General features: G+C 43.5%; 1 long non-coding RNA gene across 2 annotated transcripts in view; it reads right to left on the minus strand.

The window, feature by feature from the left end:
- Positions 1–551: 551 nt before the first annotated feature.
- Positions 552–17,342, minus strand: part of LOC111927562 (uncharacterized) — a 70,458-nt gene continuing 53,667 nt past the window's right edge. The window contains exons 1-2 of one of the 2 annotated variants that reach the window (XR_002863622.2): positions 5,658–5,871; positions 552–779 (exon numbers count right to left, since the gene is read on the minus strand). This is a non-coding gene — a long non-coding RNA (uncharacterized LOC111927562). Of the gene's footprint in view, positions 780–5,657; positions 5,872–17,342 lie in introns of those variants that run through there. The other variant, XR_015283580.1, reaches the window with a different exon arrangement.

Here is a 17,342-nt window from a genome sequence, read left to right on the forward strand (position 1 = left end):
GTCTGTGCACACACTTGGGATCCTGCTGAACACAAGTTTTCTGGGATGGAAATGACCATATGGCCAATACCTTAAAAATTAATTCAACATGCCCTGCCTCTTGTGCACATCACATTCTTTTAATGGTTCTTTTCTTCTTTTTTTTTCAGTGTTGGACAATGGAAACAGAACAACTGCCTTTGTGGGAGTCTGGTTCACTGCAAAGACAATCTATGACTGATGCTGTATGCTACCAGCAGATTTTGGATACTTTGCAAAGGCTGTGATTCCATGGCCCCACTTCTTTCAGAGGTTTTCTCACAAAAAAACCCAAACAAAACACCAGCTTTGCTACTGTTTTAGGTGTTGTGAGAGGGCCCACAAGAAGTGGCCTGCAGCTGCCTCAGGGCTATGTTGGTGTGCTCTAAGCTGAGCACTGGGTGTGTGGTGTGCCAGAGATGTCCAGGAATGACTGCAGTTCATATACTCACCAGGTGCTGTGTGAACTCCTCATACATCACAAAACAACTAAAGTTTGCTGACTAAGGAAGATGTGAGCAAACAAAATAGGGTAGCTTTACGAACTCAAACTCTTTATTTGCAGGTACAGTTACCACACTCACTGAAGATTCACATGGTAAATTGATTTCAGAAAGATCTTTTGTTGCAAAATTAATGTAAGTGCAGTTATGGCCATGGGTCCTGATGCAGTTAAAAGACATCCAATGGAACACAACTGTACGTCAATGGAGACTGTAGTTTTCACCTTCTTCATAAAGATTCAAGTGGCAGCCAGGAACCTGAAACACAGCTCAGTGACATTATTTATAGATATCCACTTTATCTTAGCCACAGCAGGGTGTTTCCCTAGTCAACAGAGTATCATTTTGTCTGTCTGCTGATAGCATCCCTGCCCTGCCCCCTGTGCTGCTTTGTTCCTTTGCCTCCCCTCTGCCAGGGATCACTATTCACCCACTCGTTTGTGAAGAATTGCCCTAAAGCTCTACAAGCAAGAAGAGACACTGCCAAGCATTAGGGATGAACATTATCAGCAGGGTATACTGTGACTGGTCACGCTACTGACACCTTTGACACCTCGTAAACCCAAATTTGAAACCATCACATCCCAGAAAAATCATTTGCTGACCCGTGCTGGTGCAAACAGCAACAGCAGAAGTACCTCAAGTCTTCACACACAGCTCACAGGTTTGATGCTCTCTATTACTGGATGCCATAACAGCAGTCAACTACAAATACCATGTACCCTGCATGTGACACAGCTGGGGCTTGAGCCTGGAGTTAAGGGAGCAAGGATGACAGGAATGAGAAAGGAAGAGTATCTGTGTTTCAGTTTTCCTCTTGCCTTCTTCCAGAGGATGTAAGCTTCAGTTTCTTCAGATTGAAATATCTGAAGAAATACCTGCTGTCTGGAATGTTCCCAGGGAGCTTCCTACCAGGGAAGCAACCAGACATTTGTCTTCTAAACAGCACTTAAAGCCCTGATTTTGACTTCAATAAGGACATTAGTCATAATATTAGGGAACAAGGGAGTAGACTATTTCAGTTGAAAGGGACATGTATGATCATGTAGTTCAAGTGCCTGACTAATTCAGTGCTAAAGAAGGTAAATCATGTTAAGGGCATTGCTCAAATGCTTCTTAAATGGCATTGATCACCTGTCTGAAAGCTTGTTCAGTATTTGAAAATTCTCTCAGTAAAAAAATGCTTCCTAATATTCAGTCTAAACCTCGCCTGATGTAATTTTGAACCACTTCCATATGTCCTATCCCTGGATCCCAAGGAGAAAAGCTCAGTGCCTCCCTTTCCAATTTCCCTTTTCAGGGAGCTGCAGAGATCAATAACATCACCCCTCAGATTTCTTTTCTCCAAACTAGACAAGTCCTCATAGCACATTCCCTACAGCCCTTTTGCCAGTTTTATTGCCCTTATCTGGATCCAAGGACCTTCACATCCTTCTTCACCTGTGAGGCTCAGAACTGCATACAGTGCTCAAGGTAAGAACAGCAGACAGCAGGATAATCACCTCTTTTAACCTGCTGGTTGTGCTGTGTTTGATACATCCCAGAATGTATGTATGCTAAATGTGAGCCGAAAGCAGGGAGAACAGTGCCTGTAGAAAAGCAGGCCACATCATTTTCTCAGTCTTGCCTGAGAAAGTGGGCTGGGAAATCATAAGGAGGAATTAAAACAATCCTCAGAGATAGAAGACAGCCTTGCAGGTGTTGTTTGTCAGTTTCTTGTTTTCTTGCAAGAGAAGGTCAAGGGGTGGTGTACGCCACTATGGTGGTGTACGACCCATGATGGCGATGTGTTAGTTCACTGACCAATAAGAGTTTTACCTTTCTGGACTTTCGCATATCGGTCTATAAAAGAAGATCTGAGGTAATAAACCTCGCTCTCCTGTTCAACTCACAAGAGAGTCCGTGTCATGCTTCTTAGCCATTCCTAATCTAGAGCGACGAGGATGTGGTGCCCTCTTGGGTGCCAGGGCTCACTGATGGCTCACACTGAGCCTGCTGTTGGCCAGCACCCCCAGATTGCTCTCTCAAGCCACTCCTCTCCCAATTTATACTTGTGCTCAGCATTACTCCAGCATTACAACTTGTTAGATTTCATCCCATTAATCATAGCCCACTGCTCCAGTCTATCAAGATCACTCTGCAAGACCTTCTGTCCCTCAAGAGTCAACAGCATCTCCCAGTTTGGCATCATCAGCAAACTTGCTAATGGTGCATTCAGCTCCTACATATTGGATGTGATAATGTCCTCTGCAAATAAAAGCATACTGATACTTGTTATATTACTCTCTTTCTTTTTTTCTTTTTTCTGGTATTTTTGGTGTGAATTTTATATTTTATTTACCATTGTAATTTTAGAAAACAATTCATTGAGGTGTGGTCATATGTCACATCTCAGTGAAAACTGTTTGAACTGCAGCCTTCTCTAAGGAAGTTAGTTATGTGCTTTGAATTACCTAGACATCACATTCATATGTCTGATTTTATTTTTTTTTTCTGGTAATGTCACCTTATAGTCAGCATCCAGGAAGGTTAACTGACTGATAGGGATGGAAAGTACAGCCCATCATTAGAAAGACAGAGTCTGCATGGTGACAATCAGTAAGAACTTTCCTCCAGCTCTGTCTTTTCTTGCTTTCTGCAGTAGTTACTCTATTTGTCAGCTGTCTACTCTAATCCTCAGAGTCTTTGATTTTCCAACCAGTGGGAATAGACTTTGGAAAAAGAAACTGGAGCTGTGAAAACTGACAGCCAAATCTTACCAACACTCTTAAAAAGAAACCTAGGTATACCCAAGGAAGAGCTCATTCACAGAAGAGCCAAGATGGGTTCACAGAGAAGTAAAGATTAGCAACTAGTGATAGTTTCAAAAGTCAGTAGCAAGTGCCTGGATAGATGGTAAATATTTATTTTAAATAATAATATTTAAAATACACAGATGGTCTATAGACAAGTGTCCTATCCAACATGCCCATGAGTCAGTGATTGATCTGAGAAGAGGATCCAGGTTTCTTACTGGCTCCTATCACCCTCTATGCATGTCAGGCCATGCACTCCCCCTCAGCAGGTTACCATTTCTTTCGCAAGAAAGATGTATGTCTTATCTGCACTGCTTCTTTATAAACAGGTCATCTGATTTCACTGCTAAGGGGGCATCTGTAGGATCAAGATCACACTCCATCTCCAAACATCTGATTGCTTGCATTGGTCATAGTCTGGCTCACACATAGGCCAATCCCACTAATCTGCAGGCCGGGGACACACAGACTCAAGTAGAGTGCTAACCAGGACTTGGATCCTGCCCCCATGGGCAACATGGGTCCCAGCAGGCTGGCCCATGCCCTGCACTGAATCCTCTAGCCAGCACTGGGTTCCAGTAGCCCTATAGTAAGCTGAAGGCTGATTTTCAACATGACTGTGAAGAACCTGGCTCACACATTCCTTTATGAGAGTTTGGCCATACATGTCTCAGAGTATTTTTTCAGGATTTTTTTTTTTTCCTTATCTCATGATTTGGTGCTTGTTTGTATAAAGTTTCTGAAACACAGTCCAAGCAGGTTGAACCTTGTGACTTGTAGCTGACTGAATACTTCTTTGCAAACAAATGTGCCATGACCAAACTGAAAACAGTGGGCTTCAGTCCCAGGGAGACCTCCTTTTGCTCTCCCTGCAAGCCTAGTAGCTTCCATAGTGGAGTCCATGTCTGCACACATCCAGAGGTCTCCCCTGGAGACGCAAGCTGCTCTTTGATCTGACACCCCAGCTGTCTCCTAATCTCCAGTCTTCCATAGCTGCATCATCAACCCTGCAGCATGAGCAGTCCCATGCCCTGTCCCTTGGTGAAAAGGCAAACGTTAACCATGGGGAAGAAATTACTACTCTCTTTTGGTTGTCCTTTCTGGCAGCTGGTGGCATTCCCACCATGTCCCCTTGGAAGTCCTGATCATTCCTGTCAGATTGCCTCTGTGCTGATAATTCAGTATACCAGCAGCACCTGTTACCCCAGTCCCTTCCTTCAGTGTTGGCTGCCTTGGGCTGGTACAGCAGGAACTTCCTGCATCACATCCTGCCTCCCAGGAAAGGCATGGTTGGAGTCTCTGCTGGTGAGTGAGCACATTCAGCATATCAGCTCATGCTCCATTCCCTGCATCTTTCCTATGGCTACATTTCAGCTATATGATCTCTGCGTAGAGCCTGTGGTGTGGCAAAGCCTGGAGTCTCCTTCTGCTGAAGGACTGTCTCCAGCCAGGGTAGGACAGGCAGATTGCCTAGGCCAGCTGGTGCCCTTCTGAGACCTTCTGTGCAGCACTGCTCTGGTGCTGACCTCTGCCGTCAGTGCACCTGCTTAGAAAGGCCTACAGACCCTCCTGGCTGCACCACAGTAACACAAAGTCTCCCTTGGTATTGTCCTTAGTACTGCAGCCCAGTATTTTTAATTTCCTGGAGATATGGGAGAGGAAGAACATAAGACAGGAAGATAAGCAGACAGCAGTTTTAAACTATCCCCTTTCCTGAATTTATATGTGTTTTCAGAGAAAATTTCTGTCTCAGAAGTGACATTTATCTTATTTTCCCCTCTTAGATAGCTCACCAGGAATTCCCAGCCTCTCAACAAGTGGTAGGAGTGAATGTAAATATGTTTGTGTGCATGACCTCGATGCTGTCCATGGGATCTCTGTGCACCCCAAACTTGCTGTTATCTCAGGGCACCCGCAACTGTGGGTGACTGAGTTTGAACCATTACTTTAAAGGTACATTTTAGCCACAGAGGATTTTAACACCTTGAAAAATCAAGTGGTGAAGGTGCTCCATGTGTGTTTTGGCTTCCCAAGACTATAGTCATGTCATGTCATGTTCTTGAAACAGATATTGAGACATATTTTTTTTAAATTTGTTTATTTATAATAAATTATATAAATGCATATATGCTCAATATAAGTGAATTGTTATTATTATTCCTTTTCTAATACTTCAATAAGCCTATTTTTCAGAAGTCCTCTGACATTTGAAAAGTTGGCCTCTCAGCCACATCTGTCCCACGTATGTTCTCTTATGCAAATCCCCCTGACAGTTAGCATCGATAGTCCTGTGAATGGGTTATGCAGGGTTACCTTGCTCACAGATGATTCATTTTCTCACCTGAAGAAGGGAGGTCTGGGAGTAAGTATCTTGGGATTTCTCATTCCTGGGCTGAAAGGGAACTTGATGGTGTCTTGCATCCTGCAGTTTGTTTGGGAAGTTTGTCTTTGCACTTTCTACAGACCCTGGTTAATGTGATGTTGTTGCTCTGGTCATTGCTCTATCGTGCAATGTTTTCTGTTTCTGTCTTTGCTGACAAGGCCTGTAGCACAAGTCTAAGGGCAACGAGTAATAACAGGGATGAACAGAGTCATAATGACCGTCCTCTGGGCAAACAATTGATATGCTAATGACGTTGGTGAGAACGCAGCTCCTATCTACAAAGAGAAGGACTAGAGAATGAAAATAGGACAGAGCAAAGAACAGAGGGGATTAAAAAAATTAAGACTCTTGTGGGATTTTTCCAAGGACCTAGAATAATCTTTGTGGAGAAAAAGGGAAGGATCCAGTGTGATTTCATACAGGGAGGAAGTCTGGATTATCAGCAGAGCTAGCAGAGGAACTGATTCAAATTTAATACTACCCCACCAGGGAGAGGATATTCAAGTGCAGAAATCTGTGCAGAGCTTTTTATTTTAATTTTATCTTCTGTGTACTTCTGGTACTGAGTAAAGAGCTCAGCTGTTACTGAATGCTATCTCAACCTACATTTTCAAAACATCAGTGACATGCTCTAAACACTTATAAAGAAGCACCAGATTTCACAGGAACCTGTGGTCCTGAAGAATGGAGTTCTTTGAAAGTCGTGGCTAGAACACAAAACAGTTGTGTCTGAGGTTTCATCTCCACAGCACAGCAAGCAAAGTCAGTGATCTAGATCTGTTTTGAGACAGGTCATGGTGAAAAGGGAGCTGCAGTCAACCACAGTGTGTCGGGGCCCTGGGAACAGTTCTGTGAATGCCTAAAGAGGGGATCTGCCCTAGCCAAGTCATGGGCAGTTGCATTTCATATGATCATTCTTTTCTTTTTTTGCCCCCACAAATGATTGAACCAGACATCTTTTTTAGAAAAAAATTTCATTCTTGGCGAAAGACCTCAAAAAACGGAAAATCTGGAAGTCTCATGAGAATCTATTGCACTGCTAACACCCTCACAGTTAGAGGCTTATTTCTGCTCTTGTTTTTCCAAACAATGTGGAAATTTCAAAAAATGTGGAAATTTCAGTTTCCATAGTTCAGTGTAAAGAACCTCTCTATCTAGATACTTCCTTGTGCTGACACTTTTAAACCCAAATCAAATTGTCTTTTAGCTGTCCCTTTGATAGAATTTCTTAAATCTCTCTTTGTAGAGATCAATTTTCTTACCATGAACCACTCTCATGCAGTCTAGGATCTGAGTGGCACAAAACTGAGGGAAAAAACTGGGCAGACTGTTTTGAGAAAATACTTGGGAGATAGACTTTGTTATCTGATTACATTTGATGTTAATAAAAATTTGATTATGCAGCGATAAATTCTGCAGTTTGTATTGTTTTGAAATGACAAAAACGTGAGTCATTCATTTCTCTTCTCTATGAACTTCTTCCCTTTGAAACTATTAAAATAAGTATGATTATATTGCATCAGTATAAATCAACAGTGATGCCCTGTCCTGGTTACAATATATTGAGCTTTAATCACAACATCATGAGTTTTCTTTTTAGGCATTTTCAAAAGTATAAATCTCCCTTTCAGGGTGCTCAGTAGCAAAATTAGCATTTGCTTTTTGTCCCTGTTCTTCCAATTTTTTCATGGTTGTCAGTCCAAGTATTTGGCCTTCAGAGATGTCTGAGGGGAAGCATAAATCAGGCATATAAAATCCAGTATATAAAAATGTAGTTTCTCTTACATGCAAGACTGAAGTTCCTTTTTGCAGGTGTAAAAGTGGAAGTGAATCTCTGTTTAAAAGTTTGGTCACTGCTTTTTTATTGCAGAAAACTTTGCAACATTATGTTGCTACAGTGAGAAAATGGTTATTGGTCAGCTAAAGGCATTAAATTGTAACATGCTACTGCATCTCCCATAGAAGAAATCATGATCTCACGATGGAAAAGTTCACCGGGCTATATTATTACTGCAACTTGTCCTCTAAGAACAAGGGCAGAAGCTCGAAATGGATATGGTGCCGGCACAGTTACACATAAGAGTACTCTGCTATCCACATGCCTTTGCATCACTTCTCCTCCCACAGAAAGGTCAATGACAGAGAGGTGAGAGGATTTATGTACTTGGTGCCCTAGTAAGAAATTCTTTTAAGTAGGTTGGGCCTGGGCTGTAAACAGCCCCACTTATTTCAGATAAACATTATTAAGGTCATAAAATGTCTCAAGATTCATGCAGACTTCATGCCAGCTTGGCTGTGGCCCAGGTGCATCTGCAGTGAAAGCCCCCTGAGAACGGTTCGGGAGCTTGGGGCTATGATAAGTCAGAGCCTGAAAGGGGGTGCTTTGGGAGGTTTTGTGTCTGGTTCTGGCAGCCCAGCTTTCCATGGGATGAAAACACTGCAAAAAGAAAATGTGAGGTCCTCTGACTGTGAGTGACATCTCCAAGTCAATGGCTGGGGCATCCTGGTATTTGGGTTGATCTGAAAGTGCAGGTTTATTGTTTTGGAAAACAAGGCAGACAGTGGCATTGCAAGGTAAGGTGAGGTTCTGCAGTGCTGCTGGCTTCCACGTTCCAGTGTGCAAGGTTTTCCCAGTAATCCTCAGTAACTATTTATTGTACAGGCTTTCTTTTGAAAGAAAGAAAGGCCCTTCCTTCTCAGGAAAGTAACAGCTTCCTCTCCTTTTGCGAAATCACTGACTGCCACATTTAGCTAGTAGTGGGGCCTGGTGCTTGCCCTCTTTTTTCTCATCCAGTGGCAAGGAACAGGTATGAGGAGAGGCTCAACAGTGCAGCCCAAAGTCTGCATTTGCAGCATGGGGATGGGGACATCACACCTGGACATCCATACTGGGATGTCAGCTGGGAGGAAGCTGGAGGAGTGAGGGATGCTGGAGTGACAGTGAGCTCCCAGGCACCCATGGGGCTGTCAGCTCTGACATCCTGTAGCACAGAGAGATGGGAGGCCTGCCCAGGCCCAGGCAAGGGCTGTGCTCCAGTGGCAGGAGAGTAATCAGCCTGTGACAGCCTGGTGCTAACTGATTGGTCTACAGTGACATGACGATATGCTCCCAGTTCCAGGGAACATCTTCCCAAAAGAGATTTTGTATGCTAATCCCTTCTGCCCTCATCAGCCAGGCCTCAGGCTGCTGGCTGCCAAGCTGCCAAGTTCCCAGCAGGAGTAACCTCTGCTGCACTGATAAGAGGGGATAAAAGCCACTCTCCCCAGGCTCCTCTGGCTGTGGTGGGATCTCCTAAGATTTCCCTGCAGCCAGCCCCTCCCTGGAGGCTGCTCCCCTCTCTGGGAAGGTGACACAGTGACCCAATGAGGATCATGCCTGGGTCCAGGTAAGCATGGACCACCAGTCCCCAGATGAGGTCACCCCAGACCCCGGGGAGCAGGGAGTGGCTTCTCCAGCTCACCACCCTCATCTTGGTGAATCTATCCCCTTTGCTCTGCAACTCAGCTTGTGAAGAAAAACTGGGCACACCGATGATGGACAATGCTCTTATGCAAGGGATTACCACAGCCTGAAATACAGGTAGCTCTTTGCTCCAAAGCTCAGTGAGAAGAAGAGGTTCTGTTCTCCCCCATGGTTATCTCTGAAGTTACCTGTGGACTGCCCATGACCCCTGGGGCGGTCACAAATACCTCCCAATGCTCAGAGAACCTTCAGGGTTGGTTGTCATGTCAGCAAAAGCTTCCTTTTGGCAGCTGGGAATGGCTGAAGTAGACCATAGATTGTGTCATGGACATTAGTCCAACCTCTCTGAAAAGAGGATTATAAGAGCAAGTAATACACTCCTGTCTTGTTGATGTTTCTGCACCATGGGGAATTCAACAGAGACAAAAACTCAGGCGTATGAACTCTTCTGCTTAGCTGCAAAAGTTCTGAAATACAGTCAAGTCTTGGGCTCCTGGTATTTTGATTGGTTTTGCTGTCATATCTTGAGAGATAACTCTTAAATTACACAGTACCAACCAATCAACATCCTGCTAAACTGGGAAAAAATCCCTTGTTGCAGTAAAATATTCTATGACTAACTGCATTAACAGGTTTGTCTCTCCTTCAGAAAGCTGTTTTAAGGAAATTAAGTTGGTAATGAAGACAAATCATGTGTCTTTAGTAAATCTATACTCTAATCAGATGAGGTAAATACCCAGAGACTAGCTATGGGGGCTGTATAAATACTTCCATAGATAGAGGCATCAAGAGATGAAATGCAAAGATATTTATTATTTTATGAGGCTTATTCCTTTCTCTAGGACTTCCTTTCACATCTTAAAGAGATGTGCTTCAATGAATGTCAGTAAATTGTCTTTGATGTAGAGAAAATGCCACTAGTTTTGATAGATTTGATCTTTTTAAAAAAAAACTGGATACTAAAGTATTTTCTGTAGTGCTGGTGACCTTTAATGTCACATTACTGAGTCTCAAGTGGCCATACATGGCTGTGACAGAGCAAGGGCTCTATGTGACTCAGGGAGTCCCATAACACAGGAGCTCTCCAAAGGTATTAAGTGTTTGGCACAGAGTCAAGACGCTGTAGATTCTACGCAGTTTGTTTCATATCCAAATGCTTTTTCCATTTAGCTTTTTGGTGATTGATTGATACCATTGCAGGTACCAGGAATATTTTCTGAGCCTACTGACTGTGGAGGGTGCCACTGCCTGTTTCAGTAGTTGCGCATAAATTGGCATTTCAACCCTCTGGGCTGCTGAGATAGACAATGCTAATACATGCAGCCAATGAGAATTACATTTGCCAGGGCTGACCCTGGGAATGGGCAGCCAGCCAAGGTTTCACAGCCTCAGTGATGTCCTCAGAGATGAAGGTGAGCGGGTAGCCCCAGTTGCTTGTTTTAAGATAGAAAAGCAACAAAGATAGTTGCTTTCAGAGAAAGGAAGATAAACACATTGATCAGAAATCTGTCCTGCTTGCACAGCAGATTATGAAAGCTTTTATGAGTGGAAAAAATAAGGACAATGCTGAAAGTACCTGTGAGAGGACCGGACTGGCCCAGGAGTTGGCTGGAGGACACCTGAAGTTCAGATGAGCAGAAATGCTTTCTCTTACAGTCCTTTCTGCAAGAAGTGAGAAGGAGGTCGCAAAACATCTAAGTCCCTCAACGCTGCTTGTTGTTGAAATCTTGCAGACAGAGTTTCTTCCTTCTTCTCAGGCTTTTAATCAAGGTTTTAATCTCAGAGGGAATTGTACATTTTTTTTCTGTATGGGAATGTTCTACTTCAATTACGATGTTTTGCTCTTGACCCTTTGGCCAGTTCAGGGTCATCAGATACCATTAAGTGCTAGGGCGCTCTTTAGGAACAGAAATAATTGCTATAACTTGAGGTTCTTGCCTCTTAGTGGATGACGTGTCAGAAGGCCAGCAACTGGGAATGAGAGTGTGTTTATTACAGGTTTGTTTTAGTCATGATCTTCACCTTCCTTCCTACCTCAGGTTAAAGAAAATGCTGGGTTTTAGTCATTTCAGTATTTGTTTCTGTTGCTGATTGTTGCAAAACCCCACCCTTTCTAGTAACGGGTCAGTGCCCAAAACATGCCCACTGTTAGTCAGATCTGCTGAGTTTAAACAGGTGCTTTTTCTAACCCACAGTAAATATGAGTTGAGTTTTTAAAGTCAAGTCATCCTTCTTGAAGCCTAGAAGCAGATCTTGCTATTGCGATTACCCTCAATGGCTGTGAATTTTAGTTACACCTATCCTGAACAACTAGTCTCTTGGGACATAGTCCTTGGCTGATGCTGAAATTGCTACTTCTGATGAATGGTCTAGTAAACCCTCATATGACAAAGACATCTGAATCTAAAGCTGTTGGCAAGCAGAGAAATAACTGTTAGCCATTGCACAATGCCATATGAATGGGTTTTTCCCCACTTCAAACCCTTCCCCAAAGGTTGTATTTATAGCAGGGGAAGTCTTCCATGTATTCTGCCTGGTGTGGCATGTGCTTTTTGATACTGTGGCAGGTGAGCAACCACCCCATGTCACTGCTGCTGAAAGTTGTGGGTGAAATGTGTTCAGCAAACTTCAGCAATATGATAAGGAGCTGATTTTCACATATAATCACCACCCAGAGGAGGAGGGAGATGCAGCACTCAAGGAATTGGAGAAGGACTCAGGATATCCACTTTCCCCATATTTTTTTATTTTTTTTTTCCCACCTGTTGCCCTTGCTTGGAAACAGCCAAATCCTGTTTCCCCAGGGATGCTACTTAGGACAGTGGGAAGAGTCCCGTGGGGGTAACTTTGGGAGCTAAGTGCACAGAGCATGCAAGTATGTGTCATCAGGGGGCACACACTTCATCCCAAGCCAGAGCCAAAATCCATCACTACTCTCCAAGACACATTCACATTTGCTCTTTTTACTAATGCTGCTGAAGAAGAGGCCACAGCCAGTGTTCCTGAAATATGACCTCCAGAACCTCTTTGTGATGGTATTGTTACCTGGATTCTGCCAAAGTGGGGTTGACTGTGTGCCCTGGCATGACCAGGAGTCCTTTAGATTACTTTTGCTTTCTTGCCAAAAGTGGCACAAAATTGCTCCAAAGAAGGAAGATCAGTACTCTATCCCTTCACAGCTGCCCCCAAATGAAGATGGAAATCTGTCTGTGCCCCAGTACTCATTGAGAGCTCATTGAGAGGGAGCAGTCATTTTGTGGGAGATCAGGTATCAGTCCATGCAGACCCAAGCTGAGCTACAGGCTGTCCTGCAGTCCAGGACACCACAGGCTACTCCCAGGGCAAGGATGGACAGAGGCCTGTGCTCCTTTGCAGCACAATTTCCCTTTCATAGGCTACAAGTACCAAGGTATGGGGCTGTAGGCAAGGCAGGGTGAGGACAGGCTGGAGAAGACACCAGTGGGCTGTGGTTGAGGACCAGCATGCATGGAAAACTGATGCCCTGTGTTCCCAGGCATATCTGCTGAAACGTGGCATGGACAGACCAGTCCAGCTTAGGAGAAAAACAACACTGTGGTGCGCAGACATGTGACACCCTCACTAATATTTGGCAGCTCACATCTGCCTGCAGGGCAGAGGGGCAGGGGGAGCCAGGGAACCTTCTGAGCAGGAGGCAGGCAGCAGCATGACAGAGTGTCACAGAGCAACGGGCACAAAAGGGCTGCGCGTGGGGGATTAGAGAGGGAGTGGGGCATTTTCCAGGATGCATATTCAATGTGCTTAGCTTAATCCACTGTTTTTCTCCATTCCCTTTCTAGCACCATATCCCACTAGATATGACAACTTTTCAAAGGCCTTTTTGGGGTGAGTTCTCTGTTTGTTTTGTGGGGTTTTTTTCCAAAATATTGCAGAGGCAATGTAACACAGCCCAACCTTGCTTACGTGCTGCACCATTCTGGAAGATGGAAAACAAAAGCTAAAAGAGGATGGTTAACCTTTTCTAATTGTCACAGCACAGGACTAGTTGCCAGGAGGAACTTGAGTGCTAATCCTACTTTACTCACCATGTGACCTTTGGGTAAGTTACCTAATTAACTTGTCCTTAGGTCTGCCGAGCCTGCAAAGAGCAGGTGTTTCAATGAAACACAACATTGCTGAGCCAACATGTGGCCTTAGGAAATAACCAGGGAATAAAACATGCTACACTTTTTTAATGGTGGTATTCATACAGAGAATTAATATGTCCTGCTGTAAGTTTAAGTTTAACCCTTTAATCTTTTGGTGGGGTACAGGATTGAGCCCAAACTGTTTGGTTGAATGGAAGGTCATTCTGGATGGCATTTGGTATTTGTGGAAGAGTGATATAGAGTCATCTGATCAAATTATAACTGAGTCAATTCTGTTCTGCAGGAATTAATTTCCCTCCACTGAAAGTAAATGGATCCTGATTTTCCCTAACCACCCTGTGCTGTGCTGCTGCTGTTAGGAGTGTTCTCCAAATATCACTGTGGCTGCCCTCTAGAAGGATTTGGGATTATGCCTCTTTTCCCCTGCATTTGAAAGGAATTTTCAGGCTGAATTTAAAATGCTCATTATAAAAAGGTATAGTTATCCCTTGATTCCAAGCTTATTCCCATTCAGTTTCTCCCCCTTTCTGCATATGTCTTTTTTATTGACTCACTTTAGCTGTAGTTGAAGCTCTTTTTTTTCCTGAAAGTATTCAGTATTATGTACATAAACACAGTTGGATTCTTCATGCTAATGTGGAATGAAAAGATACTAACAACCATCCCCAGAGATCATCCTCTCTCCAGTGAAAGATCTTTCACCCTGCGCTGGAAAAAGCACTTTACAGAACTATTCTCTGCCTCTTTAGCGTTTGATGTCAAAGAAAATGCCATTGCATCTCTGCTAAGGATTACAGACACATCATTTATTATTATCTGGTGCTCAGGAGGCAAGCCTGCCTCCTGGGGTAGGTATAGCTTGTTTCCCAGGTTTGATCTCTCATTTAAAGAGGTAGTTTTCAGGTACATTTTTTTGCAAAGAGCCAGCCTACACTCTTCTCTCTCAAGAAGTTTGGTCTTCACAGTCTTTTGTTACAATGGTCCAATACAGTGTTTATTTAAAGCTTCCCCTTTTATAATATGCTGTGGACTGGAAAACTGAAATGAAACCTTGGTTTGGATTAATGGATTCTACAACCAGGTCTCCAGAATCAGGTTTTGATCCCTTCTTATTCAAAAGTGCCTGTAACCATAAATGGTCTAATTGAAACCGGAGGCGCTTGCTGCAGACTAAGGAACAATTCAATGGGATTAAGGCAATGTTGCATCTGGGCTGTTGTGATTAAATTTTGCAAATATTAACTGAAAAAAATCTTGGCTAAAATCCTATCCAATATGTATTTTAGCAGTTCCCCAGAAAAGAATGGAGCTGAGCCTTGCCTGAGGTGTAGAAGTGTTGCTGTTTTAACATGTCTTCCATTGTCTTCACTTGACAGAATCTAAGGATTTTGGCTCAAAAAGGGCCCTCTTTGAGGGATGTTAAGGTTAGAGTTTGAAAAGAGCAATTTCCAGAGGGAAAAAGTTTGCAACATGACTGAAACCAGACAGAAACCCTGCTGCCTTGAAAAATAACTCTGGGAGTGAGAATCTTTCTCACAAACCCAACAAGCTCCTTGGGGCATGTCCACAGCATGCAACGAAACAAGCTGCAAGGATCCCAGTGCTGGCCACTGAGCTAATGGCAGGATCAGGAGCAGAACAACTGTATCAGTGTCTTGTCTGCTCAGAGGGCAATATGCCATGATTTCAGGGGAGAGTTCACCTTCCTTCAGGTGTTGTGCTGTTCTCAGTTTAGAGGTGAGTTTAGGGTTTGCTCTGGAATTTTGGCAAAGGCAGTATAGGCACACTAGCATATTCCCTCACCCAGAGAGCAAGCTTTGGGACATGAAAATGAAGAATTTCCTTTTCTGGGACAACAGGACAATATTACTTGTCCCTGAATATATTGCTAATACACTGTTTTGTTCTTTGCGTGCTCTTCAGAAGAACTCATCATAAATCTATCCAGAAACTGAAGAAAAAATAAAATTAACTGTGCCTTTATCACAAAGAGTATCAGGCAGTGAGTCCACTATGGCATTTCTAGCAGTGGGATTTTTTATGTTGGGGGTTTTCTTTCTTTCCTTTCTACAACTGCCCATTAGGTTCCAAGATGAATTTGAGATGCTGATATCTGCAAATGTGTTGCTTCTCTGTGAGACTGCCAGTCTGACTCAGAGCCAAGTTTTGCAGAGCTGCCACAACTAGAGTGACCAGGTCATTCATAGTCAGGACCTCCCAGCTTTGAAACTACTCTCCTTCTTTGGCCTGAAGTAACCTGTTGAATCAAACTACATCCACTTGTGAGCACCAAGTTTCATGAATTATGTTGACCAACTGGAGAGAGTCCAGCAGGCAGGAATAAGAGTGATCAGAGAGCTAGAAAGGCTAGAAAACATGAGCTATGAGGAAAGACTGAGAGTTGGGTATGTTTAGTCTGGGAAATTGAAGACGGGTAGGGTGCTAACACCCTTCAAGTATGTGAAAGACTACTGCAAGGAGGAAGGATAAGCTGTTCTTCATGTCTTCTGGGGACAGTAAAGGAATTAATAGGCTTAAAGTGAAACAAAGGGAATTTAGGTGAGATATTAAAAGTAATTTTCCAGCTGTGAGACTTGTGCACCATAGCAGTGATTTGCTATCTGCAAGTGCTCTTTTGGAAAGGCTTTAGCAGCAGCTTTGATAATCATGCTGGCATTTTCATTGCCTTCAGCACAAATGATCCTATCTGGAGGCTGGTGGAAGGGCAAGATAACCTTTGAAAGTTTCTTCTAGTTTGGTTTTGTGTCATTTCTGCTATGGATGCAAAAAGTCACAAGGGTGATTCTTAGTTCTCTAGTAGGTGACCAGGCCACCATCTGTTTTTACAGACTGTTATCTGATGGGAGAAACTATTAGTTTTTCATACTAAAATTGTCCAAGAAGTATATCCCCAAAACACCACATGGTCTCCTCTTCAAGAGAGTTACAGATGAAAACAACCATGAAAGCCAGGTCTCAGCTAATGTAAAAATAAGCAATTCTCCCTGCTGGACCAGCTGCCCTTGCCATTTCTCCAGTGGTGACCGGTGTGGTGGCCTTGCAGTGAGGTACACCTTGGTGCCCGAGCAAACTCAATCAGACAGACACCAAGCAGCCAAGAGTTGCTGAGTTTCTTTATGTAACTCAATAAAAGGAATAAAAACAAAAGCAAAACCTGACGCACACAACAAGCAGCACACAACAATCCCTCCTTCTCTGGTTTCATGGGGAAGCAAGTCCCAGCACTGTAAAGTCAAAGATTAAATAAAAAGAAAAAGCCAAGGACACCCCGCCATGGATATATTAGACCTGGGTAAAATAGCATTGAGCACACCCTCAGAGATTTTAACACCATGAGGTGAGCAGAGGTTTAGGGTCCGACAAAGAAGCTGCCTTTTCAGCAGATTCATTGGGCCTGCATTTTTAGCCTTTCCTTTTCTTTAATCCTGTCCATTTTTAATGAGGGAACATTATGCAACCAGCCTCTGAGCGGAGGAGTGCCCAGTCATGGCCAGCACAGGAGGGGGCAGTTAGGATGGCAGTGGTAACTTAGAGCTCCCCAGGCTGTGGCTGCCCATGATGCTACTCCTGAAGAGGATGGAGTTCATCTTTGCTGCTATGAGCCAGGAACTGCTGGGCAGGATTCTTCCATGCAGCTAAGCCAGCATGATTATCATTGGGTAGTTTAGAAGGAAAAGTCATCTCAGACATAGTCATAGAGAGCAACTCTCCCCTATTTGTGAGTTCAGTTCCTTTCTGTTGCACTTCTTGTCCTTTTGTCCTCTTCTGTGACTCTTCTGGAATTTAGATTTGAGACTCACACACCAGCCAAGGGCCTGCGAGCTCCTTTGACCTTCCACTTCATCTGCAACAGACCCATTGCTAAGCAGGAATAATGATAGATGCTGATGAGGTGCAAGATTTGACATTCATCTGGGAGTGCAGAAGCATACAATTGCTAATTTCACCAAAAACTAGAAATGGGTGAATATTTATCTCTTTCGTCTGTACAGTTTTGAAGGTCAGCAATTCCGTTGAATTTCCGTATGTTTC

The sequence above is a fragment of the Cyanistes caeruleus genome, chromosome 2, assembly GCF_971803275.1.
Source record: "Cyanistes caeruleus chromosome 2, bCyaCae1.hap1.1, whole genome shotgun sequence".
Taxonomy (NCBI): domain Eukaryota; kingdom Metazoa; phylum Chordata; class Aves; order Passeriformes; family Paridae; genus Cyanistes; species Cyanistes caeruleus.